This window comes from Bufo bufo, chromosome 10 (genome assembly GCF_905171765.1).
Source record: "Bufo bufo chromosome 10, aBufBuf1.1, whole genome shotgun sequence".
NCBI lineage: Eukaryota > Metazoa > Chordata > Amphibia > Anura > Bufonidae > Bufo > Bufo bufo.
In genome coordinates, this window is record NC_053398.1 from 49,341,763 (window position 1) to 49,369,614 (window position 27,852).

A 27,852-nucleotide genomic window follows, 5' to 3' on the forward strand; every position below is an offset into this window, starting at 1 on the left:
CTCTGAATTTTACAAGCAACTATCAAAAATAAACATAATATGTATCAATGCATCCAAAAATATCCAAACTATTAAAATATGTGCTGTAAAAAAAAAAAATCACAATTTGCCATTTGTTGTTCATCTTGTCTCCCAAAAAAACTTAATAAAAAGTGATTAAAATGTCATATGTACAAATGGTACCAATGGTTAAAATGATACAAAAAAAAACTACAGTTCACCTTACAAAAAAACAAGCCCTCATACAACTTTGTAGATGGAAATATAAAAAGTTATGGGTGTCAGAAAATGGAGATGCAAAGAAATTATTTTTTCAAAGGTTTTTAGTTTTTCAAAGAGGTAAACATAATAAAAACTATATAAATTTGGTATTTGCTGTAATTTTACTGACCCACAGAATAAAGAGGTAATCCTCTTACAACTCAACTTTACATGTTCAGGAAACTTTTTATTTGTTAGCTTGAAATATGTATTTGGTTACCATGCTCATAATATTTGTACAGGTGTTTATTTTATTTCCTTTTTGTATAAATCTGAAACACAAGACTGCATAGAATAAAAGCCTGTAATAAACAAACAATAGTATTGTAGATGCTTCAAATTACTTTGAATCAGTGTAAATTAAGTAGGCAAGAGCATTTTTACTCACTGCCAGAACAGACGAGGAAGTGAACGCTTCATTGTGGTGAGTATTCCTTCTTACTTAGAGCCCATATACATTGGAAGATACACAGGCAAAGATCAGGAACTAACCTTTCATTCCTGATCATTACCCCACTTGCTTATTGCATGCAGCAATAATTGCTTCTGTGTGGGGATAAACAATCGCTACTACAGTCTTTAATTCACATTACAATTCTATTGCTTGATAGCAGCGCATTCTTGTTTACACAGGGCATGTGTTGCCAATACTCAGTTGGATCATGGATAAGGACTTATGCATACAAACGTGTTCCGGCCAGGCCCGTGTTGCAGCCCGCAAACAGCGGTCTGCAATATATGGGCAGCAGCTGTTTGTGCACTGCATTCTCTTGAATGGGTCCGCAATTGGAATTGAGGCATGGCACCTCATGGAAAATACTACGGAGTGCTTCTGTGGTTTTCTGTCTGTGCCTCGCACTGCAAAAAAATGGAACATGTTCTATTTTTTTTGCAGTGCGGACAGATCACTGACCCATTCAAGGTGAATGGGTCTGCATCCGAATGGGGCAGCCACACGGATGGTGCCTGTGCATTGAAGACTACAATTTTCGGTCCCCAATGCACAGAATGGGCGGCACACGTTTACGTGCTTGAGCCCTAAAGGATTGTTGCTTGTTTGTTGGGTGATCAATGGTACATGGGGCAATTATCTGGAACAAGCATTCGTCCACATGTTTGTTACTGATAATTAGCCTGATAATCTGCCCATGTAATGGACCCTTAGAGCAGTGTTTCCCAACCAGTGTGCCTCCAGCTGTTGCAAAACTACAACTCCCAGCATGCCCGGACAGCCTTTGGCTGTGCGGGCATGCCTGGGAGTTGTAGTTTTGCAACAGCTGGAGGCACACTGGTTGGGAAACACTGCCTTAGAGAACCCCAACCAACCCCAAGACTCAATTATTAGGGATACAGATGCAGCAATCATCCAGATTGTTGAACTGTTATGTTGTCTTCCTGGCACTCAAGTTCAACATATCGGGGACTGGGTTGATAGATTACTGAGAGGGGCTGGCGGCGACCCAGCAATCATGGTCCACATTAGAACCAATGACAAAGTTAGGAGTAGGTGGAGCATCCTTAATAATTATTTCAGGGACTTAGGGCACAAGCCAAGGGCAAGGACCTCAAAGGTAGTATTTTCTGAAATACTACTGGTACCTCAAGCCACACCAGAAAGCCAGTGGGAGATTAGGGAGGTAAACAAGTAGCTCAAGAGCTGGTGTAAGAAGGAGGGGTTTGGGTTCCTGGAGAACTGGGCCGACTTCTCTGTCAGCTACAGGCTCTATAGTAGGGATGTGATGCACCCCAAATTATAATTGTGAGAAGTACATACTATATGGGAATAAAAGGGTGAGGAACAAGAAAAAAAAACAAGGTGCATACATAGAAATGTAAAGGCAGCAATGAATGATAAAAAGAAAGCATTTAAATTGCTGAGATAGGAAGGTAGTAAGGAAATATTGCAAGACTATAAGGGAAAAAATAGAAAGACAATAAAAGCAGCCAAGCCATTGCCAAAGGGAATAAAATCAACCCTAAAATGTTCTTCATTTGGTAAAAAGTTTAAATCAGAGACTGTTGGCCCATTGCAGTGTGATGAGGGAGGAGTTGTAGAAAGTGATCAGGAGAACTCAAAGCTATTACATTTTTCTCCACTGTATTCACTGAAACCGAACTGTCAGATGAAATGCAGACTGAAATGCAGGAAGAAGTGCAGCAACATCTTAAAACATATTAGGCTAGTTTCACACTAGCGGCAGGAACTCCCGGCAGGCTGTTCTGGCGGGTGAACAGCCTGTTGGATCCGTGCTGCCGCTAGTGCACGCGTGCCCCCGGACTACTGCTTCGGCCCATTGACTATAATGGGGGCGGGCTGGAGTTCGGCAGCGCATACCGAGAGGCGGCTGAATAAAACTATGGCATGCGCTGCCGTCGGAACTCCGGCCCACCCCCATTATAGTCAATGGGACTGGAGCGGTAGTCCGGGGGCACGCATGCACTAGCGGCAGCATGGATCCGACAGGCTGTTAACCCGCCAGAACAGCCTGCCAGAGTTACTTGCCGCTAGTGTGAAACTAGCCTTAAATAAACAAATTACCAGGTCCAGATACCATACACCCTTGGCTCCTAAGAGAATTAAGTAGTGTAATACACAGACCCTTTATTTCTGATATTTAAAGGGACTCTGTCACCACTTTCTAACCCCCCCCTTTTAAAAGTATTGTTCTCTCCATGGCGCCCTTGTGATTACAAAGGTGTTGTTATAACATAAATTCGCCGTCTCGTTTTGATAAAAATACCTTTTATCTAACCTGTCAATCTTGTGGATAAGGTGCCCAGGGCGTTTCTGAAGGTCTGAAGCTGCCGCCCGCCGCCGCCGTTGGTGCCCAGCTCCTCCCCTGATCCTTTCAGCGCCGCCTGAATGTAAAGAAATCCGCCTCGGCTCTCGCTCGGTGCCCCCTCCTCCTTTTCAAAGATCCTGCGCGTGCGCACAGGCCTGTGCCTGATGCGCCCGTGCGGACATTTAGAATCAGCCTCATTGAGCGAAGTGCGCATGCGCGCACTTCGCTCAACCCCCTCATAAGACGAGCACTGCAGCCAGCCACTCAGAGCTGCCAAGCGCTGTATGGAGCCGCAGGCTCTGAGTGGCTGGCTGCAGTGCTCGTCTTATGAGGAGGTTGAGCGAAGTGCGCGCATGCGCACTTCGCTCAATGAGGCTGATTCTAAATGTCCGCACGGGCGCATCAGGCACAGGCCTGTGTGCACGCGCGGGATCTTTGAAAAGGAGGAGGGGGCACTGAGCGAGAGCGGAGGCGGATTTCTTTACATTCAGGCGGCGCTGAAAAAATCAGGGGAGAAGCTGGGCACCAACGGCGGCGGCGGGCGGGCGGCAGCTTTCCGACCTTCAGAAACGCCCTGGGCACCTTATCCACAAGATTGACAGGTTAGATAAAAGGTATTTTTATCAAAACGAGACGGCGAATTTATGTTATAACAACACCTTTGTAATCACAAGGGGCCATGGAGAGAACAATACTTTTAAAAGGGGGGGTTAGAAAGTGGTGACAGAGTCCCTTTAAGGACTCTATACTGACAGGGAGTGTTTTACAGGATTGGCACTTAGCAAATGTGGTGCAATATTCTAAAAGGGATACAAAAAACAGCTCGGAAACTTTACGCCGGTAAGTTTAACATCTGTTGCGAGTAAACTGTTTGAGGGTTTTCTGGAATATCTCAATGAAAATAAGAGAATACCGCCATATAACTAGTCAGACTGCACATGGAGTATTGTGTACAATTCTGGGCTTCTGTGAACAAGACAGACATAGCAGAACTGAGGGGAGTTCAGAGAAGGGCAACTAAGGTAATAACTGGAATAGATAGACTTCAGTACCTAGAAAATTTTTCAAAACTAGGGTTATTTATTTTAGACAAATTATAAGGGGAGATCTAATAACTATCTATAAATATATTAGAGGTCAGTACAAAGCTCTCTCTCATCACCATCTGCTGCCTGCATCCATTGCTCCGTTCCGTGGTCCCACAAAAAAGACAGAATATGTCCTATTCATGTATGTTTTGTAAACAAGAATAGGCATTTCTACAATGGATGGCGCGTTCCGTCACACGGGCGGCATTTGTTTTTGCGGATCCGCAATTTGCTGGCTGCAAAACACGGTGCGGTCGTGTGAATGAGCCCTAAATGTCACTTTTACACATTTAAGCATTGGGGTGGGTTGAAAGGGTCTTCTCCCTAGGTGAGCTCACTCAGTGCACTTTATTATGTATGTACTGAGAAGCCAATGTTTTCAACCTTCTGTAAACAAATGTGATACACTATCATATCAGCCCACACAGAAGAGGTTACATTGACAGGCATCCTTTCATAAAGCATATGTCATCCTGCCAATCAGACAGATGCAAAACAAGATTGGATTCTGCCTAACGGAAAGACAGAAGATAATACCACCTGTGTTTATTAGCTGAATTTGTTATGTATTTAGATATAACCCCTTGCTACAAATGGATGTAACTGTACATCTAGATTGCATGCAATTTACCACAATCGTGCATACAGTGACGTCCTAACTGTTAATCGGGGCTGTGACACTATAAAGAGGAATGCAGTACAAAGATGGTTAAATCCAGAAACAGTGGCCACAAGGATAATCCAAAAAACAAGCCAGAATATAAAGGAAACTTGGGAAATTACCTTGCCATTAACACCCCAGATACTATTGTTCTACACAGTTACTGATACTCCTGTCCATTTCCTCGGATTGTGTTAGAGGTGCTCCTGTTGGTGAAACAAACGCTGCTCCAATATTGGTTGAGGCCAGAAGTTCCCACGGTACACAAGGTGACCAATCAATTGTTGCTATATATGCATCATGACAGAACCCATGCTATGCAACATAAAGTCACCAAAATGGCCCTCTTCTTCCGAAAGTGGAGGAAGTTTATAATAGCTTCACATGACAGGGAAGCCACTTAACCTTATTGTGTCCCCGTTCATGGGATACTGAATGCTACGTAAAAGCTGATATAGGGGTAAGGTTAGGGATTCTGAAAGTGCATTGACTTTCTTAGGGAACTAAGTAAGGGTGGTGGTAATGCGGGTAGAAGATAGAGTAAGGCAGTTGGCACTTAGACTAGGGGGAAGGATGGTAGGGAGGGTGTTTAGTGGGAGGGAGGGAATGTTTTTTCTTTTTTCGTGAACCCATACCTTTGTAAGTTTCTTCAAAAGGACAGCGAAAAGTTAGTCCGCATGGCTGTATTCTTGTATATGGAAAAAAAACAATACAGATATTTTAAAAAAAACAAGCTAGAAGTCACAAACCAAAGAATTGTGTACTGTGGTAAGTCGCAGAGCACAGAGCCTAGAGAAGACAAATGCAATACCAGGCAATGATGATAATGAACAGCCTAAATTTCGAACATAGCTCTAGGAATGAACACAGAGACAGGTTCTGCCACCGGGGCTATTTGCTCATCATGGCAACCCTCCCAGTACAGTCCTGGATGCCAGGTGAACTCCTGACAACAGATCCGTCCATTGTGCAACTTCCATGGGAGCAGCACTGCAATAACTAGCTCTGTCTAGTACATAATGGATGGAGCTATGTACAGTGGGATGCGAAAGTTTGGGCAACCTTGTTAATCGTCATGATTTTCCTGTATAAATCGTTGGTTGTTACGATAAAAATGTCAGTTAAATATATCATAAGGAGACACACACAGTGATATTTGAGAAGTGAAATGAAGATTATTGGATTTACAGAAGTGTGCTATAATTGTTTAAGCAAAATTTGGCAGGTGCATAAATTTGGGCACTGTTGTCATTTTATGATTTCAAAACCTTTAGAACTAATTATTGGAACTCAAATTGGCTTGGTAAGACCCCTGACCTACATACACAGGTGAATCCAATTATGAGAAAGAGTATTTAAGGGGGTCAATTGTAAGTTTCCCTCCTCTTTTAATTTTCTCTGAAGAGTGGCAACATAGGGGTCTCAAAACAACTCTCAAATGACCTGAGACAAAGATTGTTCACCATCATGGTTTGGGGGAAGGATACAGAAAGTTGTCTCAGAGATTTCAGCTGTCTGTTTCTAAAGTTAGGAACATATTGAGGAAATGGAAGACCACAGGCTCGGTTCAAGTTAAGGCTCGAAGTGGCAGACCAAGAACAATCTCGGATAGACAGAAGCGACGAATGGTGAGAACAGTCAGAGTCAACCCACAGACCAGCACCAAAGACCTACAACATCATCTTGCTGCAGATGCAGTCACTGTGCATCGTTCAACCATTCGGCGCACTTTACACAAGGAGATGCTGTATGCGAGAGTGATGTAGAGGAAGCCTTTTCTCCGCCCACAGCACAAAAAGTGCTGCTTGAGGTGGGCTAAAGCACATTTGGACAAGCCAGCTTCATTTTGGAATAAGGTGCTGTGGACTGATGAAACTAAAATTTAGTTATTTTGCCATAACAAGGGGCGTTATGCATGGAGGAAAAAGAACACAGCATTCCAAGAAAAACACCTGCTACCTACAGTAAAATATGGTGGTGGTTCCATCATGCTGTGGAGCTGTGTGGCCAGTGCAAGGACTGGGAATCTTGTCAAAGTTGAGGGACGCATGGATTCCACTCAGTATCAGCAGATTCTGGAGACCAATGTCCAGGAATCAGTGACAAAGCTGAAGCTGCGCCGGGGGCTGGATCTTTCAACGAGACAACGACCCTAAACACTGCTCAAAATCCACTAAGGCATTTAAGCAGAGGAACAAGTACAACGTTCTGGAATGGCCATCTCAGTCCCAGACCTGAATATAATTGAAAATCTATGCTGTGACTTAAAGAGAGCTGTCCATGCTCGGAAGCCATCAAACCTGAATGAACTAAAGATGTTTTGTAAAGAGGAATGGTCCAAAATACCTTCAACCAGAATCCTCTCATTGGAACCTACAGGAGGCTGTAATTTCTGCAAAAGGAGGATCTACTAAATATTGATTTCATTTCTTTTTTGTGATGCCCAAATTTATGCACCTGCCTAATTTTGTTTAAACAATTATAGCACACTTTCTGTAAATCCAATAAACTTCATTTCACTTCTCAAATATCACTGTGTGTGTCTCCTATATGATATATTTAACTGCATTTTTTATCGTAACAACCAACGATTTATACAGGAAAATCATGATGATTAACAAGGTTGCCCAAACTTTCGCATCCCACTGTAGTTATTTTTTTTAACAAATCTTTTTATTAAGGTTTTGAACGTTTTAAAAGCACATACAGAGAGATTTAATACCGTCTTATAACTATCGGTATGACATAGTATAGAATAAAATTAAGTAAAGTAATATAAAATAATTAAAGTAAAGTAAATAAGCAAAATAAAGTAAATGCAATAAATAAAATAAATAGGATAAATAAACATGGAAAAAGTTGGAGGGTAAGTGCCAGAGGTGGGGGTGAGAGGAAAAAAGGGGGGTGGGGGAGAGGAGGGGGGATAGGGTAATAAATATTATAAACAAAAACATAGGCAATATCAGACGGTCATGGACAGTTCCTTTCTTCAGATTATTGGCACAGAGTAAGAAAGATTAGCGATATAGTTGAGGCTTGAGTTGAGGCTTGGTTTGAGGCCTGAGCGGTTGAGGGGGCCGAAGTGACACTAGTGAGGTGAATCCTAGCACCTCTAGGCGTTATTTTGCAATTAGTTTCCCCATTTATACCTACAAATGTCACTGAGGCTGGCGAAATGTTTTCCAAGGTTTCCACAGGTGAGTATACTTAGTATGCGTTCTGTTAGCCCAGACTGCTAATTCTTCCATTCAGCATAACTGGTCTACTTTATCATACCATTGTTCCAAGGTGGGGGGATCAGTGCTTAACCATCGAAGCGGTATTAGTAGTCTAGCAGCCTGAATAAGCAAGGTAGGCAAGTCTGTCACTGTAGGATGCCAACCTGTGGAAGGTAGCCACAGCAGAACTGACTGGGGCGATAGCTTAATAGAAGACTTACAAATCTCATTAATCTTTTGTTCCACTTGACTCCAATATTGGTGGGAGCTACCGTATGTAGTTCTGGTGCCTGTTTTTGGAGCTCCAGTTGATCATTGGGGGTGCAGGGTGTCATCCGCCCCAATCTGATATTGACTGTGTATCCAGAGGATGAGACGTCAATATAAAAATCACAGAAAAACCCCTTTCATGGAAAGCTTTAGGCTGTGGTGATTATGCACAGATAGATTGTAAGAGAAAAAGATTTAAAACACATTTTAATACAACCAGACTTACTTGCCTAACGTAAATAGTGTAAGGGTATCTGTATAAGGCAACTTGCAATCCTTATTCTTTGGAGCCACTACACCGCAACATGTTATTCGTATGAAAAGAGAAAATACTATTTTGGAGACTATTTAGAATTCATGCAAGAAGTGTTTGTAAACATAAGGAGTTTATCATATTGGCTCCACTGTAGGGTTATTAAGAGATTCTTATCATATTCAAAAAATATTTCCCAGATTTCTGATGTCACTACAATCACCTTTAACCCCTGAGAACAAACATTTCTCTACAGTGAAAACTCTTTAAAGGGACACTTCCATCAGAAAAGAGTAAAAAAAAAAAAGGGGTAGATAAAAAGTGTAAAAAGTTTTGGCTGTTTTTCTTTTTCATTTAGACAGTGCCATACCATTAAAAATTAAGAAGAAAATATTGTCATTCTGTATCAGTCAACACAGAGAGATGAAATTCATGTGAAGAGAGGTAATCCATTGTTTAGTTTATTGCTGCTGTGAAGGAAAGATGTTATCTGTAAAATAGTAGATTAGTAGAATTGGGGTGACAGTATAAAGACTTCTGTGGGCATTTTTACAGAAGAGCAGTTTACTTTTTAGTGTAATGTATGAGGATCTAATGAGTCACTCATCTCCTTCTCTCTCTGGTCAGAGTGAATGGCCAGACAGAAAAAATCAAATGAGGCCATTTATATCCAGAAAACTACCACATTTACATAAAATATTCACATATAGGTGTCATGAATGAGCAGGTGTGAACCCACGGTGCCACGTGTCGTACCTCCTCTAAGGGCGTTGTCTATGTTAACCCCTGAATCTTCACAGTACCCCTGATGGTAGGGATAGACTTTCCCGAGGGGAACACCAGGTCGCTACCTCTTGAGGAGGATAGGCACACAAGGCAGCTGGTGCAGGCATATCAGGAGGTACCTGATAAAGGTACCGAAGGTGCAGGTCTTAAGGATGAGGCAGAGGCGTAGTCAGACAGGCAAAATGTCAGGGCAGGCAGCACAGGTACAGGTCAGGCAATCTGGGTTGGCAACAGGAGAGTCAAGGCAGGCAGATAGGGATCTATGAACAAATGTAGATAGAACGGACGGCACTCACCCTGATGCGCTGATATAAACTTCTCTTTATTGGCAGTGGACAGCAGACAACATGTACAGCAGTGTAACCAGCTGAATGGGCGACAGCCGTTTCGCACCAAAGTGCTTCCTCTGGCCCGTAAACCGACTTTTCCGACTTACTCTCATTGACGTACCACCGCCACAAGAAACAGGGGTCTGTTTATTGAGCTGCAGTGCCACTCCGCTCCTCTTTTTTCTCCTTTAGTCAAGCAGATGGGGATCTAACAGGTAGCAGAGTCCAGGAATACAGATACGAGTCAGGAACACTAGCAGAAACCAGGAACTTTAGCAGGACACAAGGACCTTGACACTGAGGCATCTGGGAAGGGGGCTGAGCCACTTATATATGCGCAGTAGGGCTAGGATAGGTCAGCGAGGTCACATGACCTAACCCATAAAGCCCAGGAAGTGATGCGCACTGGCCCTTAAGGAAGTGCTGCAGGAAACAAACAGCAAGCATGCTGTGGCCAGGGCTGAGAGCAAACTGTGAAGCGGATCCCAGAACAACAGCACCCACACAGACAGAGCCCAGGACTGCAGTGGTGAATGGGAAGCACTGGACGCAGATCACTGCTGAACACGGCGCCCAGGACCCCGGCGGTAAGCAGGGGAACAGCGGCGCACAGCAGCCGCTGTTACAATAGGTTATTACTATGTGAAATAAAAATTGATGGTAGCATCCCTTAAAGAAGACCATTCCATTCAGACATGTTAACAAGACATGTAACTGCTGCAGCCAACCACTGTCACGGCTGTGTCATGGTCTCGGTGTTGTTCGCTGTGACACATTAGCCATGCATGCTGTGAGCTTCAGGTCAGTTATTATAACGCCTTGGTGTGTGCTGGAGTTATGCTCCTGTCCTGGATTCCATCTGTCCAGTGTGAGGGCCACCTAGTTTGACATCAATGTCATCCCTATGTTATGTCCTCTTCCCTTCCCTACATGTCTCTTTGTATGGTGTGGGTTTTGTTGTATGTCTAGTGGTTGTTACATCTCTGGTCTCTTGGTGTTTGTACTCCAGCACGTTTGCTAGACATTTCCCCTGTTTGTCTGTGCCTTCGGAAGAGGGCCTCAGGGTTCCCCGGAGAGGGAACCACAAGTCAGTGAGCAGCTATGCCTGGGGCCACCATGCATCCTGTCCGCATGGGGGTCCAGGCAGTTTCTAGTTCGCTGGATTCCGTGTTTTTTGTTTTTTGTGCTGTGTCTGTGCTGTTTCCTGTTAGGTGATCTGGTTCCAGTAGAGAGGCAGGGGTTCCAGTCGTTGTTGCCGTGGAAAGTAAGTGCTTGATCTGGGCTCTATTCAGTTGCTGTTCACTGACTTTCCCTTCCTTACATCTAGGCCGGTAGAGACTCCTGTTCTTCCGTGTCCTGGAGGAACAGGATGTCTCAGGCTCTGACATTATCCCTATGGCTATTCAGGGATTCCAGGGTCCGAGGTTCCTGGGTATGAGCCGTCCTACCTTCTGGGTCCGATCATATGGGTAGGAGTCAGGGCCAGGATTAGGGTGCCAGGAAGTGACCTGCTCCCTTTTCCCAGTGTCCAGGCCTAGTAGCTGCCTTGTTTACCTCAATTTATATGGTGGGGAGTTTCCCCCACTCCCCACCATGACTGTATGTCAAACTAGGTGGGCCTCAAACTGGACAGAAAGAATCTCCAGCACAGGAGCAAAACTCCAGCACACACCAAGGCTGGATTACAACTGACCTCAAGCTCACAGCACCAGAATAAGTAGAGCCCTGAAGCCACACCCAGAACACACCTAACCAGGGAATCAACCCCTCCCGCACCAGACAGGAAAGTAACCAAGATATAAGGGGCAGTGCACACACATGCTGAATAAATGACACGTTGCCCCTGGCAACCAGTATGCACGGCTAATGTGTCAGTGGACAACACCGAGACCATGACACAGCTGTGACAATCACTGGCTGCAGTGATGACCTCAGTGTTGTTCTCTGCAGCTTGTAATTGGCAGCAGCAGTCAGGTTGCGTCAAAACATTTTCACCAGATCCCTGTGAACAGAGACTGACAAGGGACTTGTGAATCTTTGGCATGGAAGAGCAGAGGATTGTCAAGGTATGTATTACTCTGTTTTATTTTCAAATGTTTTAATTTCAGGTTGACATAATAAAGGAGTACATACAGTGTGATATGAAAAGTAGTACTTTACAGCATCCTTTACAGCAAGTCTTCAGTAAAAGTCCCAAGATAGACAATCAGACGAGGGGGAAAGAAGAGGGGAAAGGGAAAGGGAAAGGATGAGTTATGGGGGATTAGTAGTACAGAAATCATAACTTGACTCCTTGCAAACTGCAGGGTGAATAGAACATAACAGTAGCCCAACATGTTCACCTCTCCTCCACAGTTAGTGGATTTAGGCTACTTTCACACTTGCGGCAGAGTGATCCGGCAAGCAGTTCCGTCGCCGGAACTGCCTGCCTGATCCGGCAATCTGCATGCAAACGGACAGCATTTGTAGCAGATCCATCTTACAAATGCATTGCAAGAACGGATCCGTCTCTCCGGATGTCATCCAGAGAAACGGATCAGTTATATATATTTTTTCACGATTTTACTGGTCTGCGGATGACATCCGGAGAGACGGATCCCTTCTTGCAATGCATTTTTAAGACGGTATTTCCTCTGTCCAAAACGCAGTTCAGTGACTGAACTGAAGACATCCTGATGCATCCTGAACGGATTTCTCTCCATTCAGAATGCATGGGGATGAAACTAATCAGTTCTTTTCCGGTATTGAGCACCTATGTCAGAACTCAGTGCCGGAAAAGAAAAACTCTACAAGGTGGGCCATTTATATGGATACACCTTAATAAAATGGGAATGGTTGGTGATATTAACTTCCCGTTTGTGGCACATTAGTATATGTGAGGTGGGAAACTTTTCAAGATGGGTGGTGACCATGGCGGCCATTTTGAAGTCAGCCATTTTGAATCCAACTTTAGTTTTTTCAATAGGAAGAGGGTCATGTGACACATCAAACTTATTGGGAATTTCACAAGAAAAACAATGGTGTGCTTGGTTTTAACGTACCGTTATTCTTTCATGAGTTATTTACAAGTTTCTGACCACTTATAAAATGTGTTCAATGTGCTGCCCATTGTGTTGGATTGTCAATGCAACCCTCTTCTCCCACTCTTCACACACTGATAGCAACACCGCAGGAGAAATGCTAGCACAGGCTTCCAGTATCCGTAGTTTCAGGTGCTGCACATATCGTATCTTCACAGCATAGACAATTGCCTTCAGATGACCCCAAAGATAAAAGTCTAAGGGGGTCACTGGATATGCGAAATTGCTACATGATGATGTGTTTCCCTCTTTATGCACTAAAACTGGCACGTTCCCTGAGTTTTTCCAGCAAGATGGTGCACCACCACATTATGGGTGTCAGGTCCGAGCATTCCTAGATGAACAGTTTCCTGGAAAGTGGATTGGTCGTCGTGGGCCAGTTGAATGGCCCCCAAGGTCTCCTGATCTGACCCCCTTAGACTTTTATCTTTGGGGTCATCTGAAGGAATTGTCTATGCTGTGAAGATACGAGATGTGCAGCACCTTAAACTACGGACACTGGAAGCCTGTGCTAGCATTTCTCCTGCGGTGTTGCTATCAGTGTGTGAAGAGTGGGAGAAGAGGGTTGCATTGACAATCCAACACAATGGGCAGCACATTGAACACATTTTATAAGTGATCAGAAACTTGTAAATAACTCATGAAAGAATAAAGTTACGTTAAAACCATGCACACCATTGTGACGAGTTACAAGAAGAAGGTGCGCCAGACGGCCACAGCGCATGTAAGTATGCTGCAGAGTAACTGGCCATGGCATACAGGACTCCAGTAGCGTCCTGGCTGCCATGGTAACCGATCGGAGCCCCAGCATTACACTGCTGGGACTCCGATCGGAACTGCCGCTGTCACCAATGATGGCGGGGTCTGCACTGCCCACCAATGATTTTAATACAGGGGAGGGGGGAGGGCACACTGCCCACCAATTATTTGAATACCTGGGGAGAGGGCACACCAATGATTTTAATACGGGGGGCGGGGGGGTCCGCAATGCCCACCAATGATTTTAATACCTGGGGGGAGGGCACACTGCCCACTAATGATTTTAATACGGGGGGCGAGGGGGGTCTGCACTGCCCACCAATGATTTTAATACAGGGGAGGGGGGGCACACTGCCCACCAATGATTTTAATACCTGGGGGGGGGCACACTGCCCACCAATGATTTTAATACGGGGGGCAGGGGGGAAGGCCCACTGCCCACCAATGATTTTAATACGGGGGGGAGGGTGCACTGCCCACCAATGATTTAATTACCGAGGGGGGGAGGGTGCACTGCCCACCAATGATTTGAATACTGAGGTAGGGGGGAGGGTGCACTGCCCACCAATGATTTTAATACCAGGGAGGGCGCACTGGGAGCTGATGGAGATGGTACTGGGGGCTGGTGAGAGGCACTGGGGGCTGATGGAGAGGGTACTGGGGGCTGGTGAGAGGCACTGGGGGCTGATGGAGAGGCACTGGGGGCTGGTGAGAGGCACTGGGGGCTGATGGAGAGGCACTGGGGGCTGGTGAGAAGCACTGGGAGCTGACGGAGAGGCACTGGGGGCTGATGGAGAGGCACGGGGCTGATGGAGAGGCACTGGGGGCTGATGGAGAGGCACTGGGGGCTGATGGAGAGGCACTGGGGGCTGGTGAGAGGCACTGGGAGCTGATGGAGAGGCACTGGGGGCTGATGAAGAGGCTACTGGGGGCTGGTGAGAGGCTACTGAGAGCTGCTATGAGGCATGGGGCTCTTATCTGGGGTCTGATTGGGGGTCATTCATATTGGGGTCTGAGCTGAGGTGTGATCTGAGGTCTTATTGGGGTCTTATTAATATTGGGGATCTTATTGGGGCTGTCAGCTGAGGTCTGTTTAACATTGGGGGTCTGATTGGTGGTCTGACCTGAGGTGTAATGAATTTATTTTTTCCGGAGCAGCTTGGAGAAAAAAGGCCTCACAGTCTTCCACACTCCTTCTGCCCGGCCAAGCCTGTCAGCACCCCTGAGGCCAAGCCAACCAGCACCCCTGAGGCCAAGCCTGTCAACACCCCTGAGGCCAAGCCAGACAGCACCCCTGAGTCTTCAGAACTGTAAGTAAATTATATATAAGGGGAGCTTATAATATGAAAGAGATGAATTATGGCTCTTCACCTACACGTGTATCAGCACTAGATATATACCCCTTACTCTCCCTAATACACAAGATACATATCCCTACCTTCTGTCTAATACACATACACACCCCACGATATGTACTTTCACCTTCTTGTGTTACAGACCCCTGTACAATTTAACAATCTTCTTTAATACACAGACATTAAGATTCATACATTTTCTACCCTGGCACAAATGCGTTGCCAGTGACCAACTGTCTGTGCTCAGTCCTACGCGTAACCGTCACAAGTGCATAAGGAGCTGCGGATGTGGCGACGAGGTCCGAGAGGTATGTAGGGGTGGGAGATCCGGGAGGGGGGGGCCATAAAAATTTTTTGCTATGGGGCCCAGTCATTTCTAGCTACGCCCCTGATCATATCACTAAGATTAGCGGATTGTTTAGTAAGACCCGCCTCTGATACCAGGAAGTGAGTTGAAAACATTCCTGGATGCATCTTCTAACCTGGAGGGCCAGTATATATATGAAGCTCTCCCAGCATGCAAAGAATTGCTTTACATGGATCTCCTTCCTGGAAGAGGCCTCTACTCTGTCCATCTTTATTAAGAAGGAGACTTTCTCAAGAAATAGTGGAGGTGTGGGGGTCGATCCACGTGTGGAGGATAGTTTTGATTCCTGCTGCTGCTATCAGACATAACAAGGGGTGCAACGTGTGCTAGTCGGGTCAATGTATCCAAAGATGGCCCATATACTGTAGGTGCTGCTGAAGTCAAATGGGTGGTGGTAAACGTGTGGATTTTATGCCAGAAAGATTGTATCACCGGGCACAGCCACAAACAATGGAAAATGTCTGCTCCTGCCTCTTTACACCGAAAGCAGTTGTCAGATTCAAAGACGCCCACATGGTGGCCTGGAACTGGAGAGATATATGCCCAGTGATAAATCTGTAGGATCATCTCCCTGTAGCGGCTGGATCACAAATAACGAAGATTGCATTCCAGAGCCTGATATAGAGTGAACATCGTTAACTGTGGGATGTCCTTGAGCCATATAACTTTTGCCCATTTACCCTTACCATAGTATAGAGGGGTGTGTAGAAATTTATAGTAGCTAGTGGTATGTGTCCCCTTAGGGTAGGGTATGTTTGAGGGATGCCTATATAGCTGGGCTGCATTCTCGGGGGGTTAAGTTGGGTAGTAATTTCTGGAGATAGCTGTTGGCTTGTAAATAAGGAAAGAAGTTAAAACTAATGTTGGGGTATTTAGATTTAAGATCTTCAAATGGTAGAATCTTGTGTATGGTGTGGTGCACCAAGTGACTGATTAGAGTTAGTCCTCCCTTATGCCAATCGTAGAAATCCCTTCGGGGTGACCCTGCTTGGAAGTGTGGGTTTGCCAGGAGGGTCATTTGTAATGAGCAATGAGGGTGTAAGTTTTTGAGAACCTCATCTTTTACCAAGCCCACCAGGTTGACATCAGTAGGATGTTCTCTCTGGCCCGCTCTGGAATCTCGCCATATGGGGTATGGAGTAAATTGGTCAGAGCCAGTCTGGGTATAAAGGTCTGATCCTGACACCTATTTGAGAACATGGATGTATGATGTATCCAGTCTATTGCTATTCTCATCAGAGCTGCGATATTATAAGCCCTGATGTTGGGAAAGTTCAGCCTAGGTCGTTGTAAAATAATATAAGGTTTCCTGGGGCGACAACCATGCCAGATAAATTTGCGGTATAAGAAGTTAATTTTCTTCTCGTCTCTGGGGCGTAAATATACTGGTAGGGAATGTAGAAGATATAGCAGGCGGGGAAATTCCCCCATCTTAAGAAGGTATGCCCGCCCCATGTATGACAAAGGAAGATGTCGCCAGCCTGCTAGCGTGTCCTCCAGCGTACGCACATAGGGTGCAATATTTGCATTATATAGCTTACCAGGTGATTAGGTGATCTGTACCCCCAGGTATGATATGGAGTGCGAGCGCCATTGAAAGGGGAAAGGAGCAGTCCATCTCGGTCTTGTGGGCTCTTTAAGGAGCAGAGCTTCGGATTTATCCAGGTTAAGGGTGTAACCCGAAAGCTGTCCAATATTTATAAGGTCTTGTAGTGTTTGTGGGAGTGTGGTTTCTGGGTGTTTAACAATTAACAGTATATCGTCGGCAAATACGGCCAGGGCGACTGGAAGACGGTCGTCTTGCGGATAGGTGTTGAGTGGTTGTAGATAATGTAGAAGGGGGTCTAAAGAAATATTAAAAAGTAGAGGGGAAAGAGGACATCCCTGCCTGGTGCCCCTAAAAATGTCTAGATAGGGGGTGTTGTATCCCTTTACTGTGAGTGTGGTGCGGACATCCGATTGAATATGGCAGATAAAGTCGGAAAACACGGGGCCAAACCATCTGTGAGATAACGCAGCATTCAAAAACGGCCATGACACATTGTCAAACGCCTTTTCGGCATCTAGACTTAGTAGTAGGGGAAAGGGGGCATTATTGTCTTGTGTCTCAAGGGTGGCAGCTATGGCTGCCCTGATGTTTTTAACAGATTGTCTAGATTTAATGAATCCTCTCTGGGAGGGGGTGTATGATTCTGGGTAGAATATTTTGTAGTCTGTTAGATAGAATTTTCGCCAAGAATTTGTAATCACTATTTAAAAGGGAAATGGTTCTATAAGATTGTGGCAGTGAGTGTGACACATCCTTGTTGGGTTTGGGAATCAGTTTTGTCCTGGAGTCTAGAAAAAAGTCCACCATGGCATGTTGTTTATATATGGAATTATACAGCTGAGTCAGTATAGGGATGATCTCAGGGTTGAGCATTTTGTAATATTCATTACAGAGCCCGTCGGGACCGGCTGGGGCCTTGTTGTTATTTGGTCCTCAGTAAGAGTGGAAAGGTCAAGAGAATCGAGAAAGGAGGCTATCTTGTCTGGATCTGTTGGGGCAGCCCTGTAAAGATTATCATAGTACGAGTGAAATATATCCCTAATCTTTCCTGTCTCAGTGGTGGTACTTGCAGTTGCAGGGTCGTACAGGGAGTGGATATGTACAAGTTTAGTACGGTTTTGGGCTAGACGTGCCAGGAGACGTCCCGGCCTGTTTGCTTCTCTGTAATAACTATTTTGATCCTGCCGAATCAGCCAAACTGCCTGGCTTTGGACAAATGATTCTAGCACAGGTTTGGTTTCTTCATATACTCGTTTGGTATAAGAGGAAGGGGAATGTATATATGACTGTTGGGCTTTGAGTAGGTCTTTATGTAGGGAGGAAAAATTTTCAACCGCCCCTTTGCGTTTCAGGTGTATGTAGTTGATTATATGACCTCTGAGGACCGCCTTAGAGGTTGCCCATAAAAGTGGCAGGTTGTCTAAATGTTCGATATCGTCCACAAAATTGCCCAGTGTATTTTGAGGTATTCATGGAACTCATCTGACTTGTAGAGATATGTGGGAAATTTCCATGACCTAGTTCTGATTTGTGGTTCTAAGCCTTGTATACTACAAGAAAATTTAGACTAGCAAATTCATATACATAGTCACAGGTGCATATCCATCAAGCAAACATGGTTGATAAAAAAAAAATGGCTGCACAACATTTTGATCAAATGTGTGTCGGGCCCATCTACCAGGCGACTGTCTGTGGAAGCCACCTTGACGCCTGGTAGATGGGCCCGACACACGTTTGATCAAAATGTGTGCTAAAAGCTTCCATTTTTACATTTATAGTAGGTATAATACCACTTTAATTTAGAATGATCCCCATTTCTCAGCTCTATTGTTTGTATGTGCAAAGTTGTGCAGCCATTTTTTTTATTTTTTTTTATCTAAGCCTTGTATAGTTATGGTGATGGGTGCATGATCCGAAATTGCTATTGCCATGATCGAGGTGTCCTTAACAGAGTGAAAAAGGGATGCTGATGTTAATAGATAGTCGAGTCTTGAGAAGCTATCATGTGCTGCCGAATAGAAAGTATATTCTCGGGTGGTGGTGTGTTGGATTCTCCATGGGTCACATAATGAGACCGCTTCCATTAGATTAGTGAGATCTCTAGAGGACGTTCTAGGTGATGTTTGTAAAGCGGAATTATCTAAAACTGGATATATAGTGGTGTTAAAATCGCCCCCAATGATTAGGTTGAGATCTGACCTGGGTAGGAGAAGAGCCTGGAGGCTAGCGAAGAAATCTGTGTTCGTTTGATTAGGGGCGTATATGTTTAAAAGTGTATACGACTTCCCCGCTATTTGTATTTACCGCAGTAAATATCCGCCCAATCTATCCTCCAACTCCTCCTCTACTAATACCCATAAACCTCTACGAAATAGTATGGCTACCCCTCTGGCTTTAGACGTATAGTCCGACGAGTAGCATCCGTCAAGCCATGCTGCCCGTAGTCCGCTATTAGACCCTCGCCTCCAGTGTGTTTCCTGTAGGATTATTATATCGGGTTTTGTTCATTTTAAGTGGGTGAGGACCTTTTTACGTTTAATTGGGTTGTTAAGGCCCGCCACGTTCCAGGATATCAATTTAAGTGTGGTGGGGGTATTGTAATCCCCCGTGTCATGGGGTGTGTATGATGTCATCTGACCTCAAGATAGTGATGTAAAGGTTCAGAGAGTGTGTCATAACTCACCATTCCCCGTCGTCCCAGCAGCGACAGAGAGCAGAGTTGGAAGACCGAGATGGAGTGCTGAGGGGTCTGCGCGCCGCGGCCAAATGCCTGGAGAAAAAGAACAAAAGGTGATAAATGGGCCATAAAGAAAACAAAACATGTCAAAAACCATAGAAACAATTGCACATTAGTGCTAACAAAGGTGAGCCTCAGTAAAATTGAGACAACACCCCACATTCTACAGGGAGTGCAGAATTATTAGGCAAGTTGTATTTTTGAGGATTAATTTTATTATTGAACAACAACCATGTTCTCAATGAACCCAAAAAACTCATTAATATCAAAGCTGAATATTTTTGGAAGTAGTTTTTCGTTTGTTTTTAGTTTTAGCTATTTTAGGGGGATATCTGTGTGTGCAGGTGACTATTACTGTGCTAATTATTAGGCAACTTAACAAAAAACAAATATATACCCATTTCAATTATTTATTTTTACCAGTGAAACCAATATAACATCTCAACATTCACAAATATACATTTCTGACATTCAAAAACAAAACAAAAACAAATCAGTGACCAATATAGCCACCTTTCTTTGCAAGGACACTCAAAAGCCTGCCATCCATGGATTCTGTCAGTGTTTTGATCTGTTCACCATCAACATTGCGTGCAGCAGCAACCACAGCCTCCCAGACACTGTTCAGAGAGGTGTACTGTTTTCCCTCCTTGTAAATCTCACATTTGATGATGGACCACAGGTTCTCAATGGGGTTCAGATCAGGTGAACAAGGAGGCCATGTCATTAGATTTTCTTCTTTTATACCCTTTCTTGCCAGCCACGCTGTGGAGTACTTGGACGCGTGTGATGGAGCATTGTCCTGCATGAAAATCAGGTTTTTCAAGAAGGATGCAGACTTCTTCCTGTACCACTGCTTGAAGAAGGTGTCTTCCAGAAACTGGCAGTAGGACTGGGAGTTGAGCTTGACTCCATCCTCAACCCGAAAAGGCCCCACAAGCTCATCTTTGATGATACCAGCCCAAACCAGTACTCCACCTCTCACCTTGCTGGCGTCTGAATCGGACTGGAGCTCTCTGCCCTTTACCAATCCAGCCACGGGCCCATCCATCTGGCCCATCAAGACTCGCTCTCATTTCATCAGTCCATAAAACCTTAGAAAAATCAGTCTTGAGATATTTCTTGGCCCAGTCTTGACGTTTCAGCTTGTGTGTCTTGTTCAGTGGTGGTCGTCTTTCAGCTTTCTTACCTTGGCCATGTCTCTGAGTATTGCACACCTTGTGCTTTTGGGCACTCCAGTGATGTTGCAGCTCTGAAATATGGCCAAACTGGTGGCAAGTGGCATCTTGGCAGCTGCACGCTTGACTTTTCTCAGTTCATGGGCAGTTATTTTGCGCCTTGGTTTTTCCACACGCTTCTTGCGACCCTGTTGCCTTTTTTTAATGAAACGCTTGATTGTTCGATGATCACGCTTCAGAAGCTTTGCAATTTTAAGAGTGCTGCATCCCTCTGCAAGATATCTCACTATTTTTGACTTTTCTGAGCCTGTCAAGTCCTTCTTTTGACCCATTTTGCCAAAGGAAAGGAAGTTGTCTAATAATTATGCACACCTAATATAGGGTGTTGATGTCATTAGACCACACCCCTTCTCATTACAGAGATGCACATCACCTAATATGCTTAATTGGTAGTAGGCTTTCGAGCCTATACAGCTTGGAATAAGACAACATGCATAAAGAGGATGATGTGGTCAAAATACTCATTTGCCTAATAATTCTGCACGCAGTGTATTACTGCAGGGGTAGTGATACCTGTGGGGCTCCCATGTTGGTGAGGTCATGAGCATGAAGAGGTGTGAGGGACCCTCCCAATATGGTGGAATATGCTTCAGTTCTCATGGTCCAGTTGTCACGGATTAGGTATGGAAGAGAACACCACACTGACAACAGGAGGGAAGGGAAAAGCCACTAGGCCTCAATGTTATGGAAAGGGTCACCTCCTATAGAACCCTACTCCTTGCCCTGACTCCTATCCATATGGGCACACCCAGAAGGTAGGAATGCCCATACACTGGAACCTGGAGGCCCTGGAGACCCTAAAGAGCCCTATGGGTATTGGCAGGGCTTGAGAAGACCCATTCCTTCCCAGGTGAAGGAACCAGCATCTCCATGAGGCCTAGTAGCAACAGACAAGAGGAGGGTAAACAATCCACAAGGAAACGTGACACTTAACTTCTGTAGAGAGATGGATGAGCAGGATCATCATAGAGGACAACACACCAACTCTTCCAAAACCAAATTAAGCTATCAACCGCATAGTCAGAAGGGTGAGGTCAGACTATATAGGGGAGGAGTGATGACCACTAAGCTACACCTGAAACAAGGGGTGTGGTCATGAACAGCAACACTGAAGCAAAAGTGACCAAAGAGACAGCTCCCTTCACTTGTAGCCAGTCTCTTTGATCTTCTGACATCTGTCACGGGAGGGACCGTGACAGTACCCCCCCTTCTACGGGTGACCTCCAGGCACCCAGGACCGACCTCATCAGGATGAGCTCTGTGAAAGGCTTTCACTAGACGATTAGCATTGACATCGGCCGCTGGAACACACATCCTCTCCTCGGTCCATAACCTTTCCAGTGGACGAGATACTGGAGGCATCTACGGAGAACTCGGAAGTCCACAATCCTGTTAATCTGAAATTCTAAATTACATTAGCGGGAGGTAAAGAGGACGGCTCAACAGGTTTGACACATTTCTTCAACAATGACTTATGAAATACATTATGAATTTTCAAAGCCTGAGGAAGTTTGAGACGGAAGGCTACAGGGTTAATAATGGCAGTGATCTTATAAGGACCAATAAATCTTGGGCCCAACTTCCAAGAAGGTACCTTAAGCTTAAAGGGACACTGTCACCTGGATTTTACTTACTGATATAATAACATCACCACATTAGTATCCACAATTTACATTAATATATACTAGTATTACTGCCCTGTGTCTTTTATTTGGTCTATAAAATCGGTTTTATTAATAAGTAAAGTACCTCAATAAAGAGCCCAAGGGGACGTCTATCTGGCAGTTGGAGCCCCTCCGCTCCCATTACTTCAGAGCCCATCACCGCCCCACTGCTAATTTATTCACTGCTCAGCGCCGAAGTAATGTTTGTGCAGCGCCCATTTGTGCAGCTGGCGCATGCACAATGAGTTCTGTGAGGCCGATGCCAAACACCTGTGCAAGAGTTTTGGCATTAGGTAGAGCTGATAGTGCTATAAAGTGCGCTATTTTACTAAAATGATCAACTACCACCAGAATCACGTTTTTTCCAGAAGAATTTGGTAAATCCGTGATAAAATCCATGGACAAATGAGTCCAAGGTCTGGATGGGATGGGTAATGGAAGAAGAGACCCGGAAGGCCGAGTATGTGTCACCTTAGCATGTGCACAGGTACTACAGGCTGACACATAGCCCTCAAGACACTTACGCAACCCCGGTGTCACATCTGTGACAGGTCTCAGAAGGTCTGAAAGATTATCTACGCATTAGTGATCTGACAGCCTCTTTCGGTTTCACTTTGTGTGTTGCTGGTATGTTCACACCTCCTGTTCACCTTTACCTCGCCCTATTTAGTCTGACTTTTCCCATCACTCCTTTCTTGGGATAGCTTCATTTGGTCTTGGAATTGCTGGAGTGTGGTTCGTGTTGAAGTCCTGTTCATCCATCATCCTCTGAAGTTAAGTGTTCCGCTTGTTGTGTTTTGTATCCCCCCCTGGTTGTTTACTAGGCCTCAGTTAGACGCTAGTTCCTTCACTAGGGAAGGAACAGGTGGTCTCTGCCGTGTCATTATCTTTAGGGCATCTGAGGGTCACCAGGGTTTTATAGGTTCATGTGTATGGGTATCTCTACCATCGAGAGGTGCCCATACAGATAGGAGTTAGGGCCAGGAGCAAGGTTTTATAGGTGGCGACCCTTTTCCTTCCCTAGCGGTGAGGCCTAGTGTCTTTCCCCTTCCTTCTTGATTGTCTTTTGGTGTTCTCCCCTACTACATCTGTGACATTATCCCAAGCCAATACCGCCATTTTTGTTCTATGGATACTATGTCTGCACTGGTCGAACAGCTGCAGAATCTGACTTTGGAGGTAGCAGACCTCCGCGCAACTGTCTTGCAGATTCAGAGTCCACAGGCTGCTGGTTCCGGTGGTGGGTCCCAGGCCTGTCCTGAACCGAAGGTGGCTCTCCCGGACAAGTTTTCCGGGGGTAGTGACAATTTCATCCGGTTCAGGGAGTCATGTAAATTATACTTTAAGCTGCGTCCATACTCTTCTGGGGATGAGTGTCAACGTGTGGGTATGATTATTTCATTGCTTAAAGAGGACGCCCAATCTTGTTCTTTTTCTCTGCCGACCCGATCACCGTCCCTCCAGTCGGTAGATGAATTCTTTAGAGCCTTGGGTCTCATCTACGATGACCCAGATCGGATCTCTCAGGCCGAGACCAAGTTACAGAGTTTGCGGCAGGGAGATCGTTCCGCGGAGACCTATTGCTCTGAATTTAGGAGATGGGCTACCGATACTGAGTGGAACGATTCTGCTCTCCGTAGCCAATTCTGTCAGGGTCTCTCTGAGAGACTGAAGGACGCGTTGGCTTTTCATGAAAATCCTGTGTCATTGGAGGCAGCTATGTCCCTTGCTGTACGTCTAGATAGACGCCTGAGGGAGAGATCTAGGGGCCCTCACCTTCAGCACGTACTGTCCAATAAGGGTACTGCTTCCTTTGACACTTATGGTGGAGAGACACTGGTAGTTGCGCCTTGTGATGAGCCTATGCAGTTAGGAGGAGCTACTCCTGGAAAAAGCTTGGGTCATGTGAAAGGAGTCTGCTTTTATTGGGGCAAGAAGGGACATTTTGTGAATATTTGTCCGTACTTGCAGCATCAAGGTGTAAACAAAAAGGAAAAAACTTTTAATCCTTAAATTACTATTGGTGGTGTGGATGGGGAGCAAGAAAACCAACTTTTGTCTTTTACTGGTAGTACCCATTTTCTCCTGTCTGCCGAGGTGGCGCTAGAGTCCAAAACTGTGAAAATCGAAGCATTTATCGACAGTGGGGCAGGAGTTAACTTGATTTATGGAGAGTTTGTACTAATTCATGGGTTGACTACTAATGCATTAGAGAAAAGTATTTATGTCTTTGCAATTGACTCAGCACCTCTCACCCAAAAATGCCTGTCGCAGGTAGTGAATGACATTCATTTAGGAGTGGGTGATTTGCATCAGGAATCTATCTCCTGTTATGTATTGGAGGGTCTGCCTGCTCCGTTGGTGTTGGGCTTACCATGGTTAAGCAAACATAACCCTAACATCGACTGGCAAGCGAGACAGATTCTCGATTGGAGTGATTTTTGCATGGACAACTGTCTTAATGCATTATTCTCTATGGTGACCTCTAAAACTGTACCCTCATTCATTTCAGAATTTTCTTATGTTTTCTCTGAGAGTGGTAATCAGGAGTTGCCTCCGCACCGGGAGTATGACTGTCCCGTCAATCTTATTCCTGGAGCTAAATTGCCCAAATCTCGGTTGTATAATCTTTCGGAACCCGAAAGAAAGGCCATGCGAGAGTATATTACCGAGAGTTTGGCAAAGGGACATATTAGACCATCCAAGTCCCCAGTGGCTGCTGGGTTTTTCTTTGTAAAGAAAAAAGATGGTACCCTGAGATCATGCCTGGACTTCCGTAAGCTCAATCGTATTACTGTCCGTGATCCTTTCCCCCTTCCTTTGATTCCGGATTTGTTTAGTCAGATTGTCGGTGCCAAGATGTTCTCTAAGTTGGATCTGAGGGGGGCATATAATCTGGTAAGGATCAAGGAGGGGGATAAGTGGAAGACCGCATTTAATACCCCTGAGGGTCATTTTGAAAACCAGGTCATGCCCTTTGGGTTAACCAATGCTCCTGCGGTTTTTCAACACTTTGTCAATGACATCTTTCATCATCTGGTGGGGAGGTTTGTCGTTGTATACCTTGATAACATACTAATTTATTCGCCTAATATGGAGACTCATCAGGATCATGTGAGACAGGTGATACAGATCCTAAGAGAGAATAAGTTGTATGCTAAGATGGAAAAGTGTGTATTTGCTGTACAGGAAGTGCAATTTCTGGGTTACCTGCTCTCATCCTCAGGTTTTCGTATGGATCCCGAGAAGGTCCGTGTCGTGTTGGACTGGGATCGACCCGAAAATCTGAAAGCGCTTATGCGGTTTTTGGGGTTTACCAACTACTACCGTAAATTTATCTTGAACTATTTATCGGTGGTTAAACCTTTAACAGACATGACTAGGAAGGGAGAGGATATTTATGTCTGGTCTGATGCGGCATTACAGGCCTTTTCTGCTGTGAAAGAATGTTTTGCTTCGGCCCCTATTCTGATGCACCTGGACGTGACTCAGCCATTTATTGTTGAGGTTGACGCGTCCGAGGTAGGGGTAGGAGCAATCTTGTCCTTCACCTAGTAAATGGCGCCCATGTGCATTTTTCTCTAAAAAACTCTCTACTGCTGAAAGGAATTATGATGTGGGGAATAGGGAATTGCTAGCCATTAAGTTGGTGTTCGAGGAATGGCGGCATTGGTTGGAAGGAGCAATTCACCCTATTACGATAATTACGGATCACAAAAATCTGGCCTACCTGGAGTCGGCTAAGCGACTGAACCCAAAGCAGGCCAGATGGTCATTGTTTTTCACCAGATTTAACTTCGTCACTTACCGCCCTGGGGTTAAGAACGTCAAGGCGGACGCTTTGTCGCATAGCTTTCCTGGGGGGGGGGGGGGGTAAGTCTGAGGAACCTAGTCCCATTTTATCTGAAGGGGTAGTCATATCCGCTCTTTATCCTGATCTTGAGGTCAGGGTGTTGGAGGCACAGGAGGATGCTCCGGACTCTTGTCCTCTGGGGAAGTTGTTTGTTCCCTGCGAATTACGTCACAAGGTGTTTGAGGAACATCACTGTACGGTGCTTGCTGGGCACCCTGGGAGCAGATCAACTGTCGATCTCATCTCTTGCAGATTTTGGTGGCCGGGGTTGCGTAAGTGTGTTGAGCACTATGTGTCAGCCTGTGGTACCTGTGCAAGGTGACACATACTCGGCCTTCCGGTTCTCTGCTTCCATTGCCCATCCCATTTGTCCATGGATTTTATCACGGATTTACCGAATTCTTTGCGAAAAACCGCGATTCTGGTGGTTGTAGATTGTTTTAGTAAAATGGCACACTTTATTGCATTACCTAGTCTACCCAATGCTAAAACTCTTGCACAGGTGTTTGTCGACAACGTCGTGAAACTACATGGCATTCCCTCTGAAGTGGTGTCTGATAGAGGGACTCAGTTTGTTTCCAGATTCTGGAAAGCGTTCTGTACTCGTCTGGGTGTACAATTGTCCTTCTCTTCGACTTTTCATCCTCAGTCGAACGGACAGACGGAGCGCACTAATCAGAATCTGGAGACTTGAGATGTTTTGTTTCAGAGAATCAGGACGAGTGGTCTTCATTTTTGTCGTTAGCTGAGTTTGCTATAAATAACCATAGACAGGAATCCAATGATAAGTCGCCATTTTTGGGGGCATATGGGTTCTTCAGTTTGGTACATTTTCTAGTGCTCAAAATTCCGGCATTCCTGAGGAAGAATGATTTTCCTCTTCTTTGTCTTCTATTTGGCGGAAAATCCAAAATAACCTGAAAAAGATGGGCAACAAGTATAAGCGTGCGGCTAACAGGAGACGTATGAGTGGTCCGGACCTGAGAGTGGGTGATTCTGTGTGGTTGTCTACAAGAAACATTAAACTTAAGGTACCTTCTTGGAAGTTGGGCCCAAGATTTATTGATCCATCTAAGATCACTGCCATTGTTAACCGTGTAGCCTTCCGTCTTGAACTTCCTCAGGCATTGAAAATCCATAATGTATTTCATAAATCGTTGCTAAAGAAATGTGTCAAACCTGTTGAGCCGTCCTCCTTACCTCCTGCTCCTGTCATGGTGGATGGAAATTTAGAATTTCAGATCAGCAGGATTGTGGACTCCCGAGTTCTCCGGCGATCCCTCAAGTATCTTGTTCATTGGAGAGGGTACAGACCAGAGGAGAGGATGTGGGTTCCAGCGACCAATGTTAATGCTAGTCGTCTGGTGAGAGCATTCCACAGAGCTCATCCTGATAAGGTCGGTCCTGGGTGCCCGGAGGTCACCCGTAGAAGGGGGGGTACTGTCACATCTGTGACAGGTCTCAGAAGGTCTGAAAGATTATCTTTGCATTAGTGATCTGACAGCCTCTTTCGGTTTCACTTTGTCTGTGTGTTGCTGGTAGGTTCACACCTCCTGTTCAGGTGTGGATCATGTGACCTTTACCTCGCTGTCACGGCTGTA

General features: G+C 45.1%; 1 protein-coding gene across 1 annotated transcript in view; it reads left to right on the plus strand.

Moving 5' to 3' along the window:
• The window catches only part of LOC120980292 (sulfotransferase 1 family member D1-like), a 97,641-nt gene that overhangs the window by 25,785 nt on the left and 44,004 nt on the right, over positions 1-27,852 (plus strand). Inside the window, exon 2 of the mRNA XM_040409294.1 lies at positions 19,461-19,623. The gene's annotated coding sequence lies outside the window, so the exon portion shown is untranslated. The remainder of the gene's footprint in view (positions 1-19,460; positions 19,624-27,852) is intronic.